We start from the raw sequence: 27,275 nt of genomic DNA, 5'->3' as shown, positions 1-27,275 counted from the left end.
TCCTTGAAATGGTCTATAAAGGATCTGTAGGTGATTTTAGCCATTCTGGAACTTTCACCAGACCAGCCGTTCAAATAGCCACACCCCCGCTTTCCAAAGCCCTGCACTCCAAAGACACACACACACAGAGGCACATTAGAGGCTGTTGTTTTGGAGCAGATGGAGGGTGATTGGTCCCCCTCAGCATTTCGCCATCTGACCCTAAGCGGTTTGCTGAAGCAGGACACTGTAAAAACACTTATACATAACAACCATATACGGGGTGCCCTGTGAACGCACACAATGTTTGACATGAAGAAAGATATATTTGATATTTATGTATTTATTTATTTTACAGTTTTGGTACTGTGTTGGGTCGCCACTCTAATATAAAACCTAGGTCCTCAAGCAAAACCAATTGACAATCATGGGTCTAAATATAAAAAGCTGATTCTGTGCATTTTCTTAAAGGACACAAACATGGTTTTGCGTAGAATCATGTGAGTTGAACTCCTGACTTTCTGGGGATCGCTCCCTCTCAGAACTGGTTTTGGCATCACATGGTCAGCTCAGCACCAAAGACGTAAGGCAGATTATTGTAAGTGCACACACTCCAGTCGAGAGGACTCCAGGCAAGGTTACCTTCTCTTGTTTTGGCTGTCCTCATGAATGCTTTCAATGATTCTATGTCCCTCAGGACCTTTGGAGAAGCAAACAATTCAGCTCCTCCTCAGGCTGTAACATCTGCTTATCCCTCACTGCCTGTAGCATGACTCCAAGTTCCCTCTGGCTGGAGCACACAATGTCATTTTCTGTCATGAGCACAGAAATTTGTAGTGACAATGTTAAGGCTTTTAGAAGCTTTGGCCAGCTTAGGTTTTCCTGCCAGCTCTGGCCTACACAGCAGTGATGATACGGCCCCTTGTGTCACTCTTTCTTCTCTTCAATTTCAGTAGACACCCAGAGCACAACACTGGGTTATTCCATTTGTATTCCCCATCGTTCTGCTTTATTTATTTATTTTTACTTCTGCCCTTCACTTTCAGCCCATTGAATTTCTAGAAAGTGAAGTCCAGTGAAACATTTTTCACACACTTACTAGTTTATTTAATTTGTCTACTAACAATCTCCACCAGTATATGTACATGCATCACAAGAGATTCATGTAATTTCTTTCCTGAAAAAAAATCCCACCACAATTTCATTCCCAGCTCAGATTATGTATTGTGTTTAATAGAATTGTGTGGTGGAAATAGTGAAGGAAACATGTTTTTTATTTATTTATTTATTTATTTTTTAACATGTTTGAAATAAAACGGCAGACTCCTTTGTCTTGATAAGGCTGGTATCATACAGATTTTTTTTTTTTGTTTGTTTTTTGTATCTTAAATATACACAATTAAATTATACTTTTGCACATTTTGTATTATTTGGCAAAATTACAGCTTAATTGGAAATTATGCCCAATAAAATATTCTGCTCAAAGTAATATTTACCTTGATTTTTTTCTTTGTTTTCTTCAAACATCACTTGTCTCATATCAGGGACAAAATTGTATGGTGTGGTTGAAATGATGCATCAACTGTAGTGTAGTCATAATTTCTGAACAGTTGATAGAAATCATTTTCACACAACAAATATTTAATTGGTTTATGATTATTTCACTGTTTGTTTAGATTATCATAGTTTTAAACATGTAATAATTTGTTTTTTATAATGGATTTTCTTTACTATTGAAGCTGCATATAAATGGCATTGGAAAAGTACCTAAATTAAATTATGCCTTGTAAAAAAGTTTCTAAGTTAGTTTTAATGTGACTTTCTTATAAGAAAAAAAAAAAAAAAAGTTGAAATCTGGGACAGGAAATCGCCCGATGTTGAAAGAAACACTTATAATTTAATTCTATGCTGCATTTGGAGCCACATGCACTCTGACATGTTAAGCAAAGGTGCTCATGCAAGTCATTTTTATTTGTATAGCGCTTTTCACAACACACATCGTTTCAAAGCAGCTTTACAGGAAATCATGCATAAAAAAAAAAAAAGGAAAAAAAAAGGAAAGAAAAAAAGAAAAAAATAGAAACTGTAATATCTGTTATGTCTTACAGTGATCATTGTGTAGTTTGATTAAATATGATTGTAAAATGTGTATAGAAATTAAATAATTAAATAATAATTGTATTTAGAACCCCTGTGAACAAGCTGAAGGCGACTGTGGCAAGGAACACAAAACTCCATAAGATGTTGGTTAATGGAGAAAAAAAACCTTGGAAGAAACCAGGTTCACTGTGGGGGCCAGTTCCCCTCTGCCTAAACAACATGAATATAATGCCAGTATTAGTTATTTGTGTGCAGTGCAAGTCATGGTTTTACATTTTTTCATTAAGTGTTAAGGTCCAGTGTTTTAAAAATAAAAATAAAATATCTTTTATGAACTTTAAGATTAATGACTAATGTCTTTGAAGTCCATCATGGATTAACTGCATACGTTTACATAGATGAACTGTCCTTTGTTAGTTGGCTGATGAAGGCTTTTGTTGGCAATTAAATGATAGTCTATGTATTCCATTTCAAGAGTGTAGTCCATCAATAGACAAAGGTGATACAGGCAGAGATAAATGATCAAGTGCATCACAGTTTAAGCTGCAGGTCATTTCGGTGAGGTTTGGTGGGGTCCATCCTAAAGCCAAGGTTCAGGCAGTGGCATATGAAGTATCCGATGTCTTACAGTTGGAGTTGGCATCAGTTCATCCTCTGAAGTAAAAAAGTGAAATGATGTCTAGCTAGCACCGGCTGTAGTTTGTCATCATCTCTCAGCGACACGTAGCAATGGAGTCTGACACCAAGCAGGAAAGGAGCTGGATCTGGCAGGCTCTGGTAACCTCGGGATATGAAACAAATAGAATAATATTAGTGTAGATGCCATTCAATTTTATGCAGAGTTATAGATCATGATGGATGTTTCTGGTTCCGGCAGACCTAACTAAAGCAGCCTAATTGTGAATTGAAGGATAAATTAGCTGTAAGCCTGGCTAAATAGATGAGTCTTCAGTCTAGACTTAATCTGAGTGAGTGTGTCTGCATCCCGAACAGTGTTAGGGAGACTTTTCCATAGTTTTGGAGCCAAGTATGAAAAGGATCTACCTCCTTTAGTGGATTTTGATATTCTTGGAATTATTAACAAGCCAGAATTTTGTGATCGTAATGAACGTGACGGAATATAGCTTGTCAGAAGGTCACTTAAGTACTGTGGAGCTAGACCATTCAAAGCTTTGTATGTAGTTAACGGAATTTTAAAATTAATACAAAATATAATAGGTAGCCAATGTAACGACGATAAAATTGGGCTAATATGATCATATTTCTTAGTTTTAGTCAGCACTCTGGCAGCTGCATTTTGAACCAATTGAAGTTTATTTCTTGAACTTGCTGGACATCCTCCCAGTAATGCATTACAATAATCTAGTCTCAAGGTCATGAGCATTTGTCGTAATTTAGAAATATTTCTCAGGTGGAAGAATGCTGTTCTACAAACATTGAAAATTTGATTTTCAATGGACAGATTGGTATCAAATATAACACCTAAGTTCTTTGTAGAAGATGACCTAACATTAAATCCATCGAGAGTAAAATTATATTAGAGCGTCTTATTTTTAGACGGTTTTGGTCCAATCAATCGTACCTCTGTTTTATCGGAATTGAGTAGAAGGAAATTTCTGGCCATCCAATCTTTGATTTCATTGATACACTCTGCTAATTTGGAGAATTGTGAAAAGTTGGGTATCGTCGGCATAAGTCAAGTCAAGTCATTTTTATTTGTATAGTGTCTTTCACAACACACATCATTTCAAAGCAGCTTTACAGAAGATCAGGCATTAACAGAAGATAAAACTGTAATATCTATAATGTCTTAGATTCATCATTGTGTAGTTTGATCAAATACAATTGTGTATTGTTTAAAAATAAGTAATTAAATAATAATTGTATTTATAACCCCAGTGAGCAAGCCGAAGGCGACTGTGGAAGACAAAACTCCATAAGATGTTGGTTAATGGAGAAAAATAACCTTGGGAGAAACCAGACTCACTGTTCCCCTCTGGCTAACATCATGAATATAATGCCAATAATACTTATGTATAGTGCAAGTCATGGTTTAAAATTATTAAACTAAATAAGTGTTAGTGTTACCTAGCAGTAAGTTTCCTCCATAACAGAGGAAACTTATTCCATGTTTCCTGATAAAATCTCCCAGGGGAAGCACGCATAAGGAGAAAAGCAGAGGCCCTAAAACTGATACCTTTGGCACTCCATATTTAACTTTTGTTTGATCTGACTAGTCCTCGTTTACACATACAAAGTGGTAGCGGTCTGACAAACAGGACCTAAACCATGCTATTGCAAGTCCACTAATGCTAACATAATTCTCCATCCTATTCAAGAGAATGTCATGATCAATCGTTTCGAAGGCAGCACTAAGATTTAAAAGCACTAGAAGAGAAATGCAGCTGCGATCAGATGATAAGAGCAAGTCATTTGTAACTCTGATAAGTGCAGTCTCTGTACTGTCATGGGCATAAATCCTGACTGAAATTGTTCATATATTCCATTTCTCTGTAGAAATGAATATAGTTGAGAGGACAGCACCTTTACTAGTATTTTCTATATAAATGGTAGTTTTGAATTGGTCTGTAATTAACAGATTCTCTAGAATCAAGCTGTGGGTTCTTAATAAGTGGTTTGATAACTGCCATTTTAAAGTTTCTTGGGACATGTCCTAAGGATAGCGAGGAGTTAATAATATTAAGAAGAGGTTCTGAGATTACTGGGAATACCTCTTATAAGAGCTTAAGTTGGTACTGGATCTAACATACAGTACATGCTGTGGCTTTTGATTTTTTGATAATTTTGTTAGCTCTTCATGACCTATGACAGTGAAGGATTGAAGCTGCTCATGAGCAAAATTATGAGACATTGTTTTCTGAGGTGCTGTGACACTTTATTGCATAGTTCCAATTTTATTTCTGATTATTTCAATTTTATCAGTAAAGAAATACATAAAGTCATTACAATTGTGCTGCGACGGAATATCTGGTTCAGCCGATGCTTTATTCCTAACCAATTTAGCCACAGTACTGAATAAACACCTAGGATGGTTGTGGTTATTTTCTATGAGTTTGCTAAAATATGCTGACCTAGCAGCTTTTATTGCCTGTCTGTAGCTACAGACACTATCCTTCCATGCACTGTGAAATACCTCTAATTTTGTATTCTTCCACTTGCTCTCCATTTTCTGAGCTTCTCTCTTGAGAGCATGAGTGTGATCATTGTACCATAGTGCAAGGCTTTTTTCTTTAATTGTCTTTAATTGAAGGGGGGTGACACTATCAGGAGTGCTAGAGAAGACTGTATTTAAATTTTCTGTTATTCCATCAAGTTCTTCTAGACTTTTTGGCTTACTGAGTATGTGAAACAATTCTGGAAGATTATTAGTGAAGCTATATTTAGTGGTTGAAAGAATAGTTCTACCTGAACGATAGCGTGGTGTAGATTGAGTGACATTAGCTGATCGCAACAAACAAGAGACGAGGTAATGATCTGAGAAGTCATCACTCTGCGGTAGAATTTCTATAGTATCAACATCAACTCCATATGACAGAATTAAATCTAGTGTATGATTATGGTGATGAGTTGGTCCTGTCACATTTTGTCTGACTCCAAGAGTGTTGAGAATATCAATAAATGCTAATCCCAGTGTGTCATTTTCATTATCTATGTGAATGTTGAAGTCGCCAACAATTAAAGCTCTATCTACATTAACTACTAGATCAGATAGAAAATCTGCAAATTCACCAAGGAAACCAGAGTAAGGCCCGGGTGATCTATATACTGTAGTAACATTCCCTGATATCATTCCCCTCTTTTTTGGCCATAATTTCCTGTCATTTCATTCTCATTGACTGTCAATAAAAGTGGCAAATGACCAAAACATTGAAAAAAAGAAGAAACTCTAGCAACACTTTGGCTGAAAGTTATGCTACAATTGCTCTCAACCTACCAGAACAACAGAAGATCAAACATGTATAATTGTGTAACAGTGATTCAGTAGAATGTTGAGGCTCTGTGATTTATGGAGTATGTGTTGTACCCACCCTCATGTGATTCCAACCTCATATGATCTGCTATAAAATGAGATCTTAGGCATTATGTCTAAGCTTGTTGTCCATACAAAAAAAAAAAAGTTTAATATGGCTTCAGAAGACTTGGAATATAACTATCAAGCCATAGGGACCACTTTTATAGTGCCTTTATGGTGCTTTTTTTTTTTTTTTTGGTGGGGGGGGGGTGGATTTTCTCCCCTTTTCTTCCCAATTTGGAATGCCCAGTTCCCAATGCACTCTAAGTCCTCGTGATGGTGTAGTGACTCGCCTCAATCCGGGTGGCGGAGGACGAATCTCAGTTGCCTCCGTGTCCGAGACCGTCAATCCGCGCATCTTATCACGTGGCTTGTTGAGCACATTAACGCGGAGACCTAGCGCGTGTAGAGGCTCACGCTATTCTCTACGGCATCCACGCATAACTCACCACGTGCCCCACCGAGAGCTAGAACCACATTATAGCGACCACGAGGAGGTTAACCCAATGTGACTCTACTCACCCTTGTAACGAGGCTGGCAAAAGGTAGACGAAGAGACGATGATGATTTAGTGCAAATAACCCAAGTGCGGTTTATTTACATGATGAATATCCCAAACATGAATCCAAACGTGAGAACAAACATAAACATGAACGACTTGACTAAACTTGACTTGACATGACTTGGCTTGGCTTGGCTTGACTATAAACTTGACATGGAATGCTGCACACCAACAACGATACATTCACAATACTAGACAATGGACAATGGCAAACATGAGGGCTAAATACTTGGACTTGGGAGAACACATGACAGTGATAACCAATGAACATACAGAACTCTAAAGAAGATAATGAGACTCTAACAAGCTAATGAGACAATGAACCAATGGGGACAAGACACAAGAACATGGGAAACACATGACAAGATCACATGACAATGAAACAGGAACAAACATGGCATGGAACTATTTTACCAAAATAAAAGACATGAACAAAAACACATAAAACCATGACATATCCCCCCCACTAGAGGTGGCTCCCGATGCCCCAAAACAAAAACACAGAGTTCAAGAGGGAGCTGGGGGGTGGGGGGGGGGGGGGGCACTTGATGTAGTTACATGGCATGACATGGTAACATGGTATGACAGGATCCTGATTTGGCCGTAGTAGGCGTGGATGCTGACTCGTTGGCCGTGGCAGGTGTGAGCACTGGACTGTGGAGCAGAGGTGGGCCTGGACTGTGGAGCAGAGGCGGGTCTGGACCATGGAGCAGAGGCGGGCCTGGACCGTGGATCAAAGGCTTGCTTGTGACGTGGCATGGAGCAGACTGAAACTTGGCTGTGACATGGCATGGAAAGCTGAGGTTCAGCTGTGACATGGCATGAAGCAGACTGAGGTGTTATTTAGACGGGCTCAGGTGTTGCTGTGACATGGCATGGAGCAGGCTGATGAGTTGCTGTGACATGGCATGGAGCAGGCTGGGGCGTTGCTGTGACATGGCATGGAGCAGACTCAGGCGTGGCTGTGACATGGCATGGAGCAGACCCAGGCATTACTGTGACATAGCATGGAGCAGGCCAAGGCTGTGACAAGGCATGAAGCAGACTCAGGCATGGCATTGACATGACATGGAGCAGACCGAGGTGTGGCTGTGACATGGCATGGAGCAGACTCAGGCGTGGCTGTGACATGGCATGGAGCAGGCCGAGGCATGGCTGTGACATGGCATGGAGCAGGCCGAGGCATGGCTGTGACATGGCATGGAGCAGGCCGAGGCATGGCTGTGACATGGCATGGAGCAGGCTGAGGCGTGGCTGTGACATGGCATGGAGCAGACTCAGGCGTGCCTGTGACATGGCATGGAGCAGGTTGAGGCGTGGCTGTGACATGGCATGGAGCAGGTTGAGGTGTGGCTGTGACATGGTATGGAGCAGAATCAGGCGTGGCTGTGATGTGGCATGGAGCAGACTCGGGATCTGGGGCAGAAGGTGGCTCAAGCTCGGCGACCATGACGTGAGACTCTGGCTCGGTGGCCATGACGTGGGACTCTGGCTCGTTATCCGCCTCCCCCACAGTGAACGATGAACCACAAATCAGTAGGGCAAGGTCGATATATTGAGTCAGGTTGTAGGTACTCCCCCCACTTGGCATCAGGGAGGAGATCGGCTCATTCAGCTCAAAACGGAAACAGTCCTTGAGGGCAATCACATTAAAATTGACCTGCAGGCCAGAGCACAAAAGTCCTCAACATATTCCTCAATGGAAAGGTTTTCCTGGTGTAGACGAAGTAGTTGAACTGCTGGGTTCATCTTGGTGGGTCGAGTATTCTAGAACGAGGCTGGCAACAGGTAGACGAAGAGACGAAGACGATGAAGTGTGAAGAACCCAAGTGCAGTTTATTTACATGATGAATAACATGAATCCAAACATGTGAACAAACATAAACATGAACGACTTGACTAAACTTGACTTGACATGGCTTGGCTATAAACTTGACATGGAACGCTGCACACCAACAACGATACATTCACAATACTCGACAATGGCAAACATGAGGGCTAAATACTTGGACTTGGGAGAACACATAACAATGATAACCAATGAACACACATAATTCTAAACAAGATAAAGAGACTGCTAACAAGCTAATGAAACAATGAACCAATGAGGACAAGACACAAGAACATGGGATACACATAACAAGATCACATGACAATGAAACAGGAACAAACATGGCAAGGAACTATTTTACCAAAATAAAAGACATGAACAAAAACACATAAAACCATGACAACCCTAGCAACCGGGTGCTTAGGAAGCCTGACTGGAGTCACTCATCACACCCTGGATTTGAACTTGCGACTTGAGGTGTGGTAGTCAGCATCTTTACTTGCTGAGCTACCCAGGCCCCCAACCTTTATGGTGCTTTAAAAAATAATAATAATTATGGCGCTTGGCTGTTTAAATCACCATTCACTTTCATTGTATAAAAAAGAGCAGCTTAAACATCCTGTATAAGATCTCCTTTTTAGTATTTCCAGGAAGAAAGAAAATCATACAGATTTGGTCATCATACGACATGTGGGTGAGTAAATAATAACAAAATTTTCATTTTTGGGTGAGCTATTCTTATAATGTGATGCTGTCAACTCAACATGCATTTAAAATGTAAACATTCCTATTCAGTAATAAACATAATGAAACTGCTTGCATACCTTTTACTATATATTACTCACTCTGCAATGCACTCTCAGTAGACTGAATATCAAACTCTCATTCTGTGCGATACAGTATGGCACTCTCTCTCCAGGTCTCAGATAACCTGTCTGACACAGTCAGCATGAGGAACTAATCTGGGCCATTTGCATAGCGGATCTAGAGAAAGAGGAAGTGTCTCATAGACACCTACTTGCACTGAAGCTGCGGATGCCCAAGCACCATAGCGCACACCACAGGAGGCCGGTCACCGCTGATACTGCTGGAAAAGCACATTATTTGTGGACACAGCGAGCGGCGCTCCCAGCCACCCCCATGGAGAGGAGGGGGGATCTCAAGTCGGATCCCACTGAGCTCTTCCACCTCCACACTTTACAGGTGCGCCAGCATTCCGCCGTTGACACAGATGGATGACATATTTATTAGCTTGTTAAAATGCTCCCTCCCCCATCCACCCAAGCACTCACCTAGCTAAACAAAACAATTGGCTTCTTAACTGGCTAATTGGGCCGGGCCCCTGTGTTGCAACTCGCCCAAGTGCTTGATGAGGCATTAAACGATGATTAATTAATTTACTGCTTAGTTGATCATCAAACTGAGAGGTTTATGATTTGCACAGCGGTCAGCGGCTCTCTGCTGTTTAGGAACTCAGCAGCGGAGAGATCAGAACGAGCTGCAGCCCCACCGCTGCCTTTGATTTGACCTGCACGCCGGAAAAACTTCATGTCCACACCACTTTAGAATATCCCATTCATGAGTACAACACCAATATTCAACTTTCTTATGTAACAATACTGATTTTTGTTTTTTAACTACATGCAATATAAGGTCCAATGGGGATCATATATATATATATATATATATATATATATATATATATATATATTTGTTTTTTGTTTTTTTTGTTTGTTTTTTTTTTGTTTTTTACTTTATTAAATATGAACATAAAATTTCAATTTGTATTACATTTCTACTTTAAAATGCCTCATATTTATTTTTTCAATATGTCATCATGACAACTTGGTGAAATTGTAAGATATCGTACAAACTGTATTGCCATAGAGACCAACAAACTGAATTTCAAATCGATACAGTTCAGTCATCACATTTTAGCAAGTTAACACTTTATGTTGGTATGTTTGGATAAGGGGTTGGATGTTATGGTTAGGTTTATGTTTGGGTTAGGGGTTTAAAGCTGAAGTGTTTAACTTTTTCGGTGTTAAAATACTTTCTTGTATCCCAGCTTAATATGCAGACAGCCATAAGTAAGCAATTAATTTTCTTGAAAACTGTAAACACTGTATCTCTGTGGCACTATGACAGTTCCAAAAAGTTTGTTTTGAATGACCCATCTCAAGAGAGACAATAACACTGACTCGACCAATGACATGAGTTGGGGGTGGGAGTATTTGTTTGTTCGATCAACAGCAGAAGGAGGGCGTATTCAGAAATCTGTTTTGAATACAATGTTTATTTTTGCAATTCTGGCTAGTGGCGTTAGTGGCACATAATTTATACACTTAAACTTTAACTTAGGAAAAATCATAAAAACTTTTGTTTATTTGGTTATTTTTCTCTATTGGAGTAAAAGTTGTATGTTTTTCTACAGTATGAGCCAACTTGTATGACTAAGCCAGCTCGTACAATTATTACAGATTTCACCTCTTAAATTTATTAGTGTAGTACAATACAAACATTAATAGTAGTTAAAAAACTTAAATAATCATATTAAAATATACTGGTATCGGGTGGTGATTGAGTCTCCTGTTCTCTGTGTAAAAGTGCTTTGAGTGTAGTGTCAGAAAAGCGCTATAAGTGTAAAATTCATTCATTCAAAAATATGTAAATAGGAGTGATTTTTATCTTCATTAAAGCATGTAATATTTCAGCTTTAAATGTTTAATTGTATAATATAATATCAACATAAAAAAGCACATTATGACTCTGAGGCTCTGAATAACTCCCAGTCATGATCGCACACAGGCGATGTCCAGGTAAGCTCAAATCATGAGATTCATCCACCAGGAGAGCAGTGCCCAAACACGGCTGATGTAAAGTGTTCTTCAGCAAATTGCTTGTAATTTTAAGTTTCAACCACAGATGCCGCTATGTTTATGCATTTAGCTGACACTTTTATCTAAAGCAGAGGTGCCCAAACTTTTTCCTATGAAGGGCCAAAAATCAAACTTGATTGAGGGCCGTGGGCTGAAAGTAAACATTGCATTATGGGGGTGATTTTACACGGCTCATATGCGGCTCATATTTATCTGACCTTATAAAATGATTCTGTCATCCTCTGTCAAATATTTTAAACAATTAATTCAATTTTAAAATGTCATGTTTCAATAATTACAAAATTGCATGCTCTCTAAATTGTATAATGTGCATTGTTACTGAAGCAAAACTTTTTCCTTATTCACATATTTCCAAATATTTTGGCTATTAAATTAACATAGCTTACAAAACTAATGCAGGACACGGAGGAGGAGATGACAGCATTTCTCCAGATTTAGAATAGGGAGCTTATATAAAAAATAAAAAAAAAAACTTAGCAACACCTGCATGTCAATTTAATAAAAACATTCAAAAATAAACATTTAACAATGAACATTAGTCAGAGATATGATTCATACACAAAAAATGGTTAATGTTCTGTAAAATTATTATTGTAGGCCTATCATTAATAATGTTTTATTTAACATCAAGGGTACATTGTAGAATTTGTCATTTTAGCATGGGAGCACAACACCGAACTGATGCAGAGTGTGAGAAGTGGAGTGACCCTCTGTGTGCATTTAAGGCCCAAGCATAATCTACACAAGTATGTGAGCTTCTTGAGAGCGAGAACCACTAATCACAACCACAAGGAGGCTACCCCATGTGACTCTACCCTCCCTAGCCACCGGGCCAATTTGGCTGCTTAGGAGACCTGGCTGGAGTCACTCAGCACACCCTGGATTCGAACTCGCGACTCCAGGGGTGGTAGTCGGCGTCAGTACTCACTGAGCTACACAGGCCCCCAAAGAGAATGGAACTCTTAAGGAAACTGGTCTCTGAACAGTTTGAAAAGCACCTTATTTTCATCCTGCTGCCGTATACAGCCTCCAAAGGCAGCATTTCCCTGGTTTCAGACACAGCACCGGTTTCGTGGTGATGCCTAAAAAATCTGTTGCCCTCTTGTGGTCTGAGGTTTGTAACCGCCAGAGCAACGCAAGAGCATATGTGCATTGGCCAAGTGCTTGCGTCTGCATTTGTGTACTTGTGTGAAGTATGTTTCGGCCTTTATGGTGCGAGCATCTGCCACTGAACAATGTTCAGAGAAAATACAAATGAAGATCATGATGTACTCTATGTATTTGGAACTATATCAGAGTCCCCATTAATTTCCGACCCTGGATGGAACTAGAGATGGAGATGAGAGAAGTAACAGTTGTTTAAGCATCTCTCTTCATCATGCAACTAGTACATTACACAAAGCATTTTTGCTATTTCTGCCTTTCTTGCAAATTTGCTGCATTATGACTAATAATATATGACTATATTGCTCCAACATCACGCACTTGCAAAGTTAAAAGCTTTGTTGATTATAAACAGGATTGATATATTTTTATTGTATCGCTCGCTTATGGAGACGACGTATAATGCCATTTGCATGTCGAATTAACAGGTTTAGAAAGGTTTATACCTTTATACCTTATATCTGTAACATCTTAAGTTCAGTAACTATGCGACAAAGCACTTCCTCATTGCGCAAGCTTACACTTCTGACACTGCTAACAGCTGCACGAGAGAGAAAGTGAGGGACAGAAGTGGATATACGTGCACAGCTTCTGGAATTACAGTTGATACATAAACAAGTTTATTGATTTGATTTGTTCATCTGTATCTATTGGTTTACTAATTTGAAGCTGCATTGTAAAGTGAATAAAAGTGTGTGGGAATTTCCAACATTATGGACATGGAACTTGCGGGAATGATTAAAATTGTGTGCAATACCCGCAAACCCTTGCCAAGTTTCAGGCCCTGAAAACTGTATTATTCTTCTCCTTTATGATTTCATTATATACTATATAAAGAAAAGAAAAGAAAAAAAAAACATTACTAAACATTACTCTGCAATCTGCTAAATTAATGCAATGAAAAGCTGCGTCAATAGCATTTTTTAATATTTCATTTTTATTTTATTGTATTTTTTTTTCTTTTTTTTTTTCTCTTGTCATATACTATACGTCAAGGCGGGCCAAGTCAAGGGTCCTGGTTTGGGCATTTCTGATCTAAAGCAACAGTGCATTTAAGGCATACATTTTATCAGTCTATGTGATCCTTGAGAAGTGAACCCATGTCATTGGCATTGCCATGCTCTACCAGCTATACCAGTTCAGCTACATAAGTATTTTTGTTGTGCATTATTTCCAATCAAGCTGTACATTTTGTCAAATTATGCAAACACTTGTGTGTTTTTAGGATACATAAATATTTGCTATAAAATTAGCATTATCAAGACAAAGGAGTACAAAAAAAAAAAAAAACAACAAAAAAAACATCTGTGAACAGTTTATCTACTGTTGGAAATTATTAAACAAATTAAATCAACTAGTGAAAGTGGGAAATGTGTGCTTTATGGGAGTTTTCTTAAAGTCCACAAGGCCAAAATTGCCCATTGTTGAATTAACACCTTACTACATTAATGAGGCCCTACTTATCCTACTCGCCAAATATCAATAATATCAATTATCTCAATCAGCGCGAAAAAACAAATAAAAAAAATCTCTGGAGCAATTTGCATTACTGTTACACTATGATATAATTATGTGAAAAGTACCTTTGTATATGAAAATCGGATACAGAACATTGCCATTAATTATTGAAATGAAAGGACTGTTTGATGCTTAAGTATTAATATGCCTTTGGTGTAAAAGATTAAATCCATCGCTACTACGGTGGGCTTAACATAGCACTGTCATTTCATATTAAGCCTAAATGAACACATGTAAAAAGCTTAAATACACACAGCTGTAACCTTGTGTGATACGTGTGTCCACATGGAATTTGGACTAAGATTTGCTGTGGTTGTTTGGATCTGTTATAGTGCCAATGTTATAAAGCAGTGCAGTTTTGTGTTTTTTGTGGCATGACTCTACGGATTTGCAAAACCAAGGTTAAACAGGTAAATGCGGCTCATTCCATTCTGACTAGGTCTGACATGTCATCCTGACTGATTGCATGATATTCCTGTGACTTTCACAAGAAGTCTGTTCGGGGCTTCCATCATCGTAAACAGATATGCAAATGATTTATTCACAGGATGGCAAAACAACACAGCCCTAAGGGTTCATGCTTATCATTTAAACAGTTTTACTATAATATTCATTATAAAGGTGACAAAGTGCACATTTTGTCAGTCACTGTCCTAGGATTAGACCTTTACAGTACTCATAGGGTTACAATGAGATCGAACAAACAAAAAGCTAAAGTGGATATTGAACCCATCTAAGATCAGTATTTACCTTTTCTATGACGTTGTTTAGTGAGACTGATACTTGATGTGAGTTTAAAGGGATCTTTATCCCCAAATTGAAGATTTTGTCATCATATGTTCCACTCACCCTAATGTCGTTTGACTATCTTTCTTCTGCTAGGCCCAGTATTAGACTCCTTGCATCTTTTTCCTCCATACAATTAAACTGAGTGGTGACTGAGTCTTAAATTATTTCCCTATTTTTTTATGTATTTTTTTTTTTATGCTTTTTCTTTTTTTTTTTTTTTCAAAAAAAGTTGCAAAGACAGGGAGAATATGACAGAAAAAGAGAAACAAACTATAATAGGACAACACTAAGTTGAGGAACAGTGCCTTGGGCTTCAGTATGTCTACAGAGAGAAGCCTCCAAAATAAAAGTATTATAATTTAAAGCACACAGCATATGCATCATTAAAGGAACATTCAGTGTGGTCCTTGTATGGCTGACTGTATTGATTTTACCCTACAGTAAAGAGGAGCAGGTCGCCTCCTGAGAGTGGAACCCTCCAAGGCAAATCAGCAATTCATGCTTGACTTTCAGCTGTTTTATCAATCACCTTAATGTGTATTTACTCAGAATAGAAATAAAAACAAGGTAAAATGTCATATGGCCATTTTGAAATAGTTTATATAATGCTTCATTTATGCAAAATAAAACCCAATACAACACATAAAATACCTTATGTAACTATAAACATTTATCAGAATTGTTTCATATTCATTTCCAACAGATTCTCCCATTAGGTGCTACTGGCTGGTTTCCACAGATCAAGTGTGAATAAGGATATTGGAAGTATACAGTATGTGCCCTTTGCTGGTCTGGAGGATTCCTAACGCTATACATGTTTAATTGCCAAGGAGGTCTATAATACCTAGAGAGTTATCCATTAGTATTCCAACTCATCTCAGTGGCAGTTTCTAAGCTGGTGCATGCAGCCCGAAGTATTGAGAATGGTGTCTCTGCAGAACAAAAATAGGCATTTCCCAATCAGTGGGCGTTTTCAAATGGGGATGGGCGTTTTTCAACTGCTTTACATGATTTGCCTACTACATTGAGATATCTTACTTTCATTGGATAGTTTAGAAATGCCCATCCTGGTTTGGAAACGCCCACTGATTACTACATTGAGATTCCCTACTTTCATTGGACAGTTGAAAAATGCCCATCCCGGTTTGAAAATGGCAACAGGTTGGGAAACGCCATTATTGTTCAACAGAGACCAATACTCTAAACTATGCGACCTGCATGTTGCCATGTTTGCTTATGGGAAATATTTGTTTTTAGTTAATCACCTGAACCGTAAATGTCATGTGACTGATTACTCTGGAGATATCCTGATTGACTGATGATAACACAAGCAAGCACACAAGCTTTTAAGTGCTTCTGGTAAGCTCCTATATCCGAGTTGGACATTCATTATTAAGACATGTCAAGCATTCAAGTCAGAAACAAAATGTGGAAGAAGCCAAAGCTTTTTTTTTTTTTTTTGTGCTGATGAATAAGCATAAGTGAATACACCTTCATCACTTTTGTCAACCTGCACTGATGGTATTTAACAAATGATTTATTAATTTGCTTAAAACAAACCGAAAAGGGTAATAAGCTTTACTTTAGTTGACTAAATAATCTGTCATATATAACAAATTAATATTATTGAAATAAAGCACTGAAACTAAAATAATTTAGCTAAATCTTCTATCATCTTTCATATTGACAAGCCACTTCCAACATTTAATCGTCGGATCATTCATGTGCTCGGAACACGTTATTATGATATTTCCGAACTGAAGGGTGCAAAAAGTCAAGTCAAGTCATTTGTATTTTTATAGCACTTATTACAACACATCGCTTCAAAGCAGCTTTACAGAAAAGGATGTTGTAATGTTTGTTCTTGAAGTCCTCATTGAGCAGTTTAAATGAAAACGTGTTTGAAAACCATGCTTTAAAAATTACTTGTCTTTAGGCCCTCCTGTGAGCAAGCCAAAAGCGACTGTGGCAAGGAACCCAAAACTCCATAAGATTTACTAACATTAATGAAAAAAACAAAAAACAAACTTGTGAGAAAGCAGGCTCAGCTGGGGGACAGTCCTTAGTCCTTCACTAGTGACTGTCTGGTGCATGAGCTATGACGTTGCAGGCAGCAGAGAGGTAAAATATCCATTTGAAATTCCATTTTACACTTTAACAGCCATCCAAAAATTGGGCATTGCTAAAACATCTACAAATATATGATGAAATATTTGTGATTTATAACTATTTCCTCAGAATACACTGCAACTTTTCAATGGCCATCAACAGCAAAAGCACAACAGCGGAGTCAGAGCTTTTACCAGCGGAGGTTAACTGCAAAAACTAACTTCCCAAACCTTGACTCCTTGGTAACAGCCACTGGAAAGTCTCTAGACAGCACTGCAATCTAATTTCAAACTTTAAGTGCTAAAAACTTGACGTTTAGGAGAAAGAGAGTTAGAATTTAGTCAGTCACTGTGAATTAAGAAGGGTAAAAACAATTCAGTTTGATCTGCTGGCCTTTTACACCTTCTCAGCTGACTCCAAGTGAGTCATAATTGCTTTAGGACTTTAAATCAACTTTTGAATTTAAAGCTTTGGACAAATAATTGGATTTCCAGCAAACATGCTGAGCTGTGTTTCTCTCTGTTTGGCTGTGTCCTAGGGGCTAAGCACTCGGTAGTCTATGTAAGTGCACATGGTGGGTGTTCTGATGCAATAACTCTTACCTTCTTTGTCAGCTCTAAGATCAAAATATCACCTTCAAGCTTTAATTTGATGAACAGAGAAGTGAATGGCAGTAGAATGCTGTGAACATAGTGCTAGTGGTTGTAGTTTAGCATTAGCATGCTAGCCAAGGTCTTTTAGAGCCCATATCTACAGCAATTACTTTCCAACCTGCAATATTTCACCCAGTGTTTTTTTTTTACAAAGCAAAGATGCTGCATGAGTGTCTTTGACTTTAGGGCAGTAATTTGTTGGGAGGATATTTCACAACAAGGAAAAAAACTTTAAAATCTTTATTGAATATACTTGGTAAGTATATGACAACATGACATCAATATCAGGTTCAAATACTAAGGAGTCAAGGCTTTTTTTCATGTTCAAGTTAGCCCTTGCTAGTACAGTTAACCAGTTAGCCCTTGCCACTGAAAAGAAGGCCTGTATTCTGATAATCACTTTTATTTATTTATATTTACATATACATGTCATATATATCATTATGTTAGATGTTTTGCCAAGAATTGGACTTGCCTGTTTGCTGCCTTTTATGTCACAGCTCAGTATAGTCTCTAGTCAGTGATGGGCAGTAGCTTCGCTACAAATAGCAAAGCTATTAGCTTAAATACGTTTCTGAATAGTGAGGTGGTAGCTTTGCTAGTTCTTAAATTAAGTAGCTTTTCAGTAGTGAAGATATATTTTTGATTAGGTAGCACGTTGCACAAATTAATTGAGTCGGTTCTTAACAATTAATTGGTCACCCGTTATAGCAAAGCAGTCTGAATCGGTTTGCGATTCAATCTGAATGACTCCGAAAGCTCACACGCATGCTGCTGAATCATTTGGTGCACACTGTCACTTGCCAACACTGTCACGGAATATTTTAAAATACGGAAAATAAAGATAGAGTGGATCTACAATCAATGGAAACCAAACCTGCAAATGTGTCCTATCGTTTGCCAGTGATGAAGAAGGTCTTTATTAAGCACGTGTACAGCTTGAATGGCACTGTAGGTAAAGATTTTACAACCATAAGATTATCAAAAGACTTAGTAGCCTACATGAAAACACACAAAAAGGACCATGACATTACCATGTGTTCTGGACATGTACCATTACCTGGGAGAACCATGTTAATATTATAGTATATGAATATGGTAGTCATATACTGAAGTACCATAGTAGTACCATGGTATTCTTTGAATTACCTCAAAGCACCATGCACATTCAATTGTATATGAATGTGGTAATCATATATCAAATTACCATGGTAGCACCATGGTATTCTTTACTTTGAACACTATATAAATACAGAATAGTACATAAATATGGTAACTGTATCTCAAAGTACCATGGTATTACCAATTGATACCATCAGATATAACATTGTTATTGCCCAGATGTGCTCACACACACACACACACACACACACACACACACACACACACACACACACACACACACACACAAATTTGGCCTCTGATCAGAAGCTTCCAGTACATACAGAAATACAATAGCAAGATTAATGTAAGATTAATAGTATATGTACAGTAGGGGTGTGCAGCAAAGCCATTATCTGTATTTGTATCTGTTTATTTGACAAAATGATCCCTCTCTGTATTCGAATAGAACAGGGTGTGGGTGGGGCTTAAACTGGAAACGTCCATATGCCTTTTCATAATAATAGTCCAATATTATTATTATTATTATTATTATTATTATTATTATTATTACTATTAAACAATTACTGTTTACAAAAATATTATTGTGGCATGTGGGGCGTGGTCATGTGTCGGTCTGCGGGAGAGGGAGAGTGGTAAGGCTTGTCACCTGGCTCATAATTATCTCTAACACCTGTCTCTCATTGTAGTGATGGCGGAGGGAGACTTAAAAGGCATGCAGAAGCATCAGAGAGGGAGAGAGAGAGTGTCCAGAAAGCACAGCAGTTGAACACAGAAAGAGAGAGTGCTTTTTTGACAGTTACCGTCAATTTTGTGTAAAAGCTGACGATTAAAAATACTGACCTTGAACCTGCTTTGTTGTCTCCGGACTCCTCCATTGCCCACGAACTTAGAACCATTCTACAATTATTTTATTCTTTTTTTTTTCTTACCAGGTGAAGCTGAATTTGTAGGGTACATTAACTGTGAAATATGTTGTTAACTGTGGTTTCTCCTGGTATTTCAGATATTAATATCTGCATGAAACAGAATTATTTTGGAGGCAAGAGGTGTCAAGCAAAATGTGAAATGTCAAGCACACATTTTGCAGTGAATAATACATACAAATTCAAACATTAAAAGGAATTAAAATAAAATCAATATAGCCTACAAACAGGTGAAAGTCCCGTAAGCCTAACAGGATTTTTTTTACAATAGGACACCATTATTTAGTTAAATAATAACAATAATAATATGATGATGATAATAATAATAATAATGTTAAATTTATATAGCGCCTTACCAGAGTTCAAGAACACTTAACATTTTCAAATTTAGCACAGTTTAAAGAAGAAGAAAAAAGACTGAGCATGTTTCAGTTTCTTTGTTTTACATTAGCAGGAACATTCTGAATAGATTAATAGAATTAAATTGATATGGTAATAGATGCGCACAATTTACAGAGACTGCAAACAAAGTCGAGACCGCGCTCATTCAATCTGAAATCACAATATGCACATTTTCATTCATAAGGTTTGCACTTTATAAGTATTGGCTGCACATATTCATAATTTCGTTGTAATTTTGTATATGTTTATTTAAAATGTCGCTACAAATATTTTTTATATTATTCGGATGAATCCATTGTTCATTTTGAAGTAATTATTCGTGCCTTTCCGAAGGTATTCAACTTTGGGCACATCCCTATTGTACAGAGTTTTTATATAGGAATGTGCAAAGAAAATTATGTTCAAATGGGTATGGGTTTGTAGAGGTAGTAGTCCATATATATATATATATATATATATATATATATCTGAACTGATTTTTTTCCTCGAGTCCCATCCCCCCCCACACACACACTACTCAGGCGCACAAACACACACCCATCTGACTCTAGGTGGTGCTATAATAAACTCTTTTATGTTTTGGCTTATATCTCTGCAACTGTAAGGACTAGAATCCTCTGATTCCTTGAGTCAAGCCCTACAAAACATATGTCGACAAGCGTCCGATTTAATTTCTGTCTATTTTTTTTTTTTTTCACCATTTTGAATTTTTTGAAAAACATACGATTTCTAACTCCTCCTAGACCGTTAGTCCGATAGGCACGACATTTGGTATACATCATCTACAGACCCCCCAGATAAAAAGTAATCAAAATAATGTTGATATGTCAAATCGTTCCGAAGACATTAACGATACGATTCCTTCAGTTTAACACGATTTGAATAATTGATCAATATATACTTGCAAACTCAAACTCCAAACTCCAACACAAACTCCAAACATAACCAAACTCAGTTCACATAATCAACAGGATGTTTAGAAGACATCAGTAAAGATTTGTACAATTTCACCGCTAGGGGGTGCTACAACAAAAAAAAAACTGTGATAACTTTGCAGCGCCAAGTTCAAATTAAATATGCATCTTCTTTGGTTCAAATGCTAACTTATTCTTAAAAAATAAATTAGACAAACTAACAGAAATGGCCGCCAACAGCCAATCAAATTTCAGAACCTTTTAACTCGTATTGGGAATGGCCGGGGGTTATGGAAATTACTATACACAAGTAGGGTATCTACATGAAGCCACAAATAAAATTTTGTGACAATCGACCACATGGTGGTGCTATAATTAGCCAATTCATGTTTTTGCTAATAACTCTGTAACTGTATAGGCTACAATAAAAAAAAAATTAGCTTCTCTGAATCCACCAGTTCCCCCAAATCATATGGTCACTTGAATTTCCATTTCTGCAAGAAATGTTTTCTCCAATTTCCATTTGCCCGATTCTCACAAATTTTGGTATACATAATTTACAGACCCTCCTGAAAAAAATAAAATAAAATACAAAAAATATCAAAATAATGTTGATATGTCATATCATTCCAAAGATATATTAAAATATGTTTTGTTATCAAAATAATTTTGATATGGTAAATAATTCAGATTAAGATATTAGTCGATAGGTTTTTAGGTATGGCCTATTACGACTAATTGACCCATATCTTGTGAGCACATATTTTAAACTTATCAAAACTTAGTATACATACACAAAAGAACATTCTGAGGTAATATGCAAAATTTCATCAATTTGGCATGGCTGTAACATAAAAAAATACCTAATTTCTCAACTGTATTTAATTGTATTAATCTTAAATTTAGATTAAATCAAGGTTTATCTGATAATTCTGTTGCACAAAACTTTAAACTTTGTTTAAAAATAATCAGGGTTACACTTAAATCATTGTTTTGATCCTGATTTAAATTTCACAGTAATTCTGAATTAACTTGAGTCCTGTTACTCCATTACTTTAAATCCTAATCTCAGTTATGGATTAATTTAAAATTTGCAGCTGAGGTGGTTTAAATATTAAATTGACCTACAATAAAACATGAATGACCTTGTAAGAGAACATTGAACATGCCGATGGCCCTCTGAAGGTGGTTAGGGTTTGAGTTAGGGTTTTTCTAGGGTTATCTTTTCTGTCAAATCATATTGTTTTTGTAATTTTTCCATATTTAGTTGGCCCCCAATAATTGCCGCTTGCAGCTATATTTATTATTATTATTCTGCCCTAAAAAGCAGACCAAACCGTCAGGCCAAGAGACCTGAATCTTTGGGGAATGGTAGTACTCCGGCTGGCTAGCCATATGCATGAACTCGCCCTGATCGGCCAAAGGGGGGTGCTACAGTGAAAAAAAATAAAATAAATAACATTTTGGACCATATCTCTTCAACCGTAAGGCCTAGGTACAAGAATATGTTTTCCTGTCATTCCTTGTGTCATGGCAAATGTTTTGGAATACCATCAGATTTTTGCTCCACTCTTTCGTATTCCTGCTATTTTGGATTGTTTGAGAAAATAAATTAAAACAAACTAGTCCTAGGCTGTTCGCCCGATCAGAACCAAAGAGTGCAGAAAGATTTAGCAGAGTCCCAATATGAAAATTTATCAAAGGAATTTTTAACTTTTGATTCATCATCAAATGGTATGCCAAAACATATATAGAAGATGTGGCCACTTTTACTAAAATGCTTATAACTCATGAACGGAATGAGATATTATCACCAAATTTGGTACACATATGTACGGGGTCATTCTGAGGACACTCACAATGTTTTTGCACCTCTACCTCTTGGTGGTGAGCACTGCATAGCATTGTTTATCCTTCACAATTTGTTTGCTAGGAGACATCTCTGTTGACAACTGACACCTGCTAAGCTAACGGGAGCATTGCAGTTTTGTTTCCTTATACGTCATCTTCTGAGAATCTGGTAATGTAATTCCTTTGTGTTCGGAGATTGGAGGTATCAAGCCATAATATCCCACATCTGACTTTGAATGGAACGCAAAGAACATGAAAAAAAAAATGTTAAGAGAAAACTATTGGTACATTCTAAAGTCATATTCATGACATTTTGCAATGGCTGCAAACATGTACTGGTTCCTTGTGGTGCGTTTTGACATTGAAAAGTTGTCAGCATGCCTTTAACATTTGTTCCCATTACTACGAATTTACCTGCAGCATTCTGACAGCAACCCATTACTATGAAGCTGAGTTGACCAGGTGTCCGAACGGATTGGACAGGAGCATGTAGCGGGCGGATGGTGTTCTGCTGCAGGCTGTATGTCCTCAGGATACACTACAGCAAACCTCAGAGGAGGGCAGCCATTAAATATTCACACCAGAAATGCTTTCTTCATCTCAGACCACTTCCAACTCATCAGACACATACTAAACACAAGCAGCCATGTTGCCCAATTAACCTCCATAGCTCTAATAGGCCTGTCTGTTTTACCTGAAATAAAAATAGTAATAAAAAAACAGGTCAAACTGGGACAAGATTGAAGGGTCATGGGGCTAAATTCCATTGCAAAAAGTAACAGAGTGGTAAACAGAGTGAGTGCCAAATATTCCTCTTAAAGTTTTCGTTCTTTCTTTAGGTTGTTTTGGTTAGTCTATCTACAGAACACTGCTTTAGCTTAGCATGCACACCATAAAAATAGGACATACAAAGATTATCATGACAAAAAATGTAATCACTGAACTACATTTTGCACATTGACCTTTTCTTTAATAATCACAGATATTTTATTAAATAGTCAGCCATTCAACTCTATGTGGCACAAGATTATAGGTTCTTTGACTTTTTTATCTGTTAGCCAATCAGCTCACTTACATGTGACATGTTAAGCCAATAGGCTAGCATGGCGTAAGCCGATTGGTTCTCTGATTGGTCCACGAGCATATTGTCCTTCTCTTCATTCAAAGGGATTTGAGGAATGAGTATTTGCTTCGCCTTCCTCCATTTATCCAACAGAATGTGTACAGCGTATGTGTTATGTGAACAGAATGCTGTAATTATGTCTTGTGTGGGAATTTTGCATTACCGCATTAGAGAAGATAATCCAAAATGTATACCGGTTGACAAATTTCTACCGCTTTTTCATGTCTATCGCCCACCCCTATGAACGACTATGAATGGCTTTTAAATTACAGTAAAAGTGTGATTAAATGTGTACATGTCATTTATTTCTGCACACACAAAACCTTATGTAAAATGACATCTATGAATTTATACTTCTATTTGCTATTTGAAGTTATTGTTGTTGTTGCGAATTGTTACGTGAATAATAATTTTTATAAAAACAATAGTATTTATAAGTAATGATAATACTAATAATAAATACTGAGTGACTATTAATCTTAAATTTATTTAAATTCGTCCATCTCAGCAAAATCACGTTATGTCATTCTGAGGTTTGGTAGCAAACCTTTGGTAGCTTCTCCCTTTCAACTAATAAAATCCATTAAGAGCATATTGACAGTTCATCATGACTGCCGCTAGGGGGAGAAGTACGACAGTCGTACTTAATGTGAATGTCGGAGACAGTGAAAAGGCGTCTCAAACCTAACCTTAACAATAAAATGTAATACTGTAACCAAACCCTAAGCCTAACCAAAATGGAAAATCACAGAACGAGTGGAGCTAAGCCTATTACAGGTTATTCACATTAGTCTTTTATTGCATAAAAAGAAACTAAATGTGTTAACAGATGTTTACTTCATTAAAAGAAAGTGTTGTATAGGAGGTTAGCTAATAATATATATATATATATATATATATGTGTGTGTGTGTGTGTGTGTGTGTGTGTGTGTGTGTGTGTGTCTGTGTGTGTGTTTTGTATTGATTTGAAATGGTGTTTTTTGATTGTTTGGTGTATGTGAATAAAAGTCGAACGAGGTTAGTCATGCAATATCTTACCTTTTTGCCATGTGATACAAATTATTATGAATTGTCATGAGGCTGTGTTGACATAATATTATGATTTTATGGATATTTCTGGATTTATGGACATATGCAATACAGCATGGTTGAATTTTAAGGAAGCTCTTATTTTATTTTTGCATGATCCTTGACTAATAACAGAGACAGTTTATCAGAGACGGACCACTGGTATTAAAATGAATGGGAGAAATTGGAACAGTCAACGGACTATCGGATGTAGCAAAATAAGTCCCGCCCTAGGCCGTGTGTCCACCAAAGCGTTTTTTCCTGAGGCCAGCGTATTTTTTTAATTGTTTGCAATGGGAGCGCCACGTATTTTAAAAAGCCAGTTAATTCTAGAGAATTTTGTGTGTGAAAATCCCAGGAGATCAGCAGAAGAAATACTCAAACCAGCCTGTCTGGCACCAACAATCATCCATGTGATTGTCTAATCAGCCAATCGTGTGGCAGCAGTGCAGTGCATAAAATCATGCAGATATGGGTCAGGAGCTTCTGTTAATGTTCACATCAACCATCAGAATGGGGGAAAAAAATGTGTTCTCAGTGATTTGGACTGTGGCATGATTTTTGCTGCCAGATGGGCTGGTTTGAGTATTTCTGTTGATCTCCTGGGATTTTCACGCACAACAATCTCTAGAATTTACTCCGAATGGTGCCAATAGCATCCAGTGAGCGGCAGTTCTGTGGATGGAAATGCCTTGTTGATGAGAGAGGTCAACAGAGAATGGCCAGACTGGTTCAAACTGGTTGGTGCTGTTTTGGCGGCACGAGGGGGACCTGCACAATATTAGGCAGGTGGTTTTAATGTTGTGGCTGATCGGTGTATGTCCTTGCTCTCAAATGGTTCTGAGAAGTCTGTCATCATTTTTCTTATTTCAATGAAACATCAAAACAAAACAATTCACAACAATTAATAAACTTCCAGACGCTGCAGAAGACATTCTAGGAGAGTTTTTTGTGCATGCTCAATAAACTCGGTCACGCTGCACAACGGCAGCTCTACTCAGTTGTACTATGCGTGGTATATGGACATTTTATTGAGAACGAGTACATGAGCAAAGTATCTAACCCGATGGCAGTCCAATAATGCGTCATTCTTTTTGCGTGGCGATTCATCCGTGGAAATCTGGAGGATTCCAAACTCCTGAACTCTTCAAATGGATGAAGCTGGTGGCAACTAAAGAGAATGCATTAGTGGAGACAAATGCGCTGTAAAATGTGGCTGTACGTGATAGCAACACCAAGTGTTCAGAATACAAATTTCATATAATTTCTCAATAGCGGGCCAAATTATGTTCTATTTCCAAAAACTCTTGCAGGCCACATTAGAGCTGTCAGCAGGCCACAGATGGCCTGCGGGCTGTAGTTTGGATACCCCAGACCTAGATAATAGCTGCCCGGGAGCATTCCAAAGATGGCCGCTGAGTTGACTAACTTGCCTTGAAAGGGACATTGCTAATTCAGAATGACCCGAGCACAGAATCAAGTGCACTTTATTTGAAAATTATCTATGAGCCATAATCCACAATTCACAATCACTTCAGGAAAATTCCATCTTCAAAGTTGAATCAGTACTCCATTCTCATGCTAGCCCCTTTGTCTATCAGTGCTAACAAAACATGTCTCAAGGTAATTTGATCACACAATCATCTGAGTCAAAGCTGCACCAGCCATTACACTCCACACATATTGCTTCTCAGTCTCGTATGGCTTCAGGCCTGATGGCTTTATGGCTGCCAGGGCAAGGCCGGTGATTGGGTTACCCAATGAGTGATGCTAAGCTGCTACCCCGCTAGTCACCACAGTGACCTCCACCTAGACAGGCGATGGTAAGCAGAGCAGTCTGATGGAAATAATTTATAAGACCCCCCCCACCACACACACACACACACACACACACTCTAATTTAGTTTTGGACCGTAAGGCCCTAAAGCTCTACTTGACACAGCAACAATGGCCAGTGAACTTTTTATCCAATGAATAGTTAATGACAGATTTGATTACAAATAAGGTTCCTTTAGATGATCTCATTGTCTGGCTGTGTAGAGCAGCTGTTGCAAATACCTCTGAACGTGAAAGTAGCGATTTCGTGCTAATCTGTAACATAGCCTATTCACACTTAGCTTCTCTGTTGATAGGTCATGTTTGACGGTAATTTCTTAACATTTACACTGCACTCAAATCAAAACAAACATCCTATTGTTAAATATCATATTTTTTGCAGAGCAAACAGCTCG

The 27,275-nt window shown here is 37.8% G+C and overlaps 1 long non-coding RNA gene across 1 annotated transcript; it reads left to right on the top strand.

The window, feature by feature from the left end:
* The first annotated feature begins 14,435 nt into the window (after positions 1–14,435).
* On the top strand, positions 14,436–19,552 carry LOC127454434 (uncharacterized). Its single transcript, XR_007899535.1, has 4 exons — positions 14,436–14,497; positions 15,318–15,443; positions 15,580–15,648; positions 19,450–19,552. It is a non-coding gene; the product is annotated as an uncharacterized LOC127454434 (long non-coding RNA).
* Positions 19,553–27,275: the final 7,723 nt, after the last annotated feature.

Source organism: Myxocyprinus asiaticus, chromosome 16 (genome assembly GCF_019703515.2).
Source record: "Myxocyprinus asiaticus isolate MX2 ecotype Aquarium Trade chromosome 16, UBuf_Myxa_2, whole genome shotgun sequence".
Classification (NCBI taxonomy): Eukaryota; Metazoa; Chordata; class Actinopteri; order Cypriniformes; family Catostomidae; genus Myxocyprinus; species Myxocyprinus asiaticus.
The sequence above is the reverse complement of the archived record's forward strand: the minus strand, read 5'-3'. Positions and strand labels throughout refer to the sequence as shown.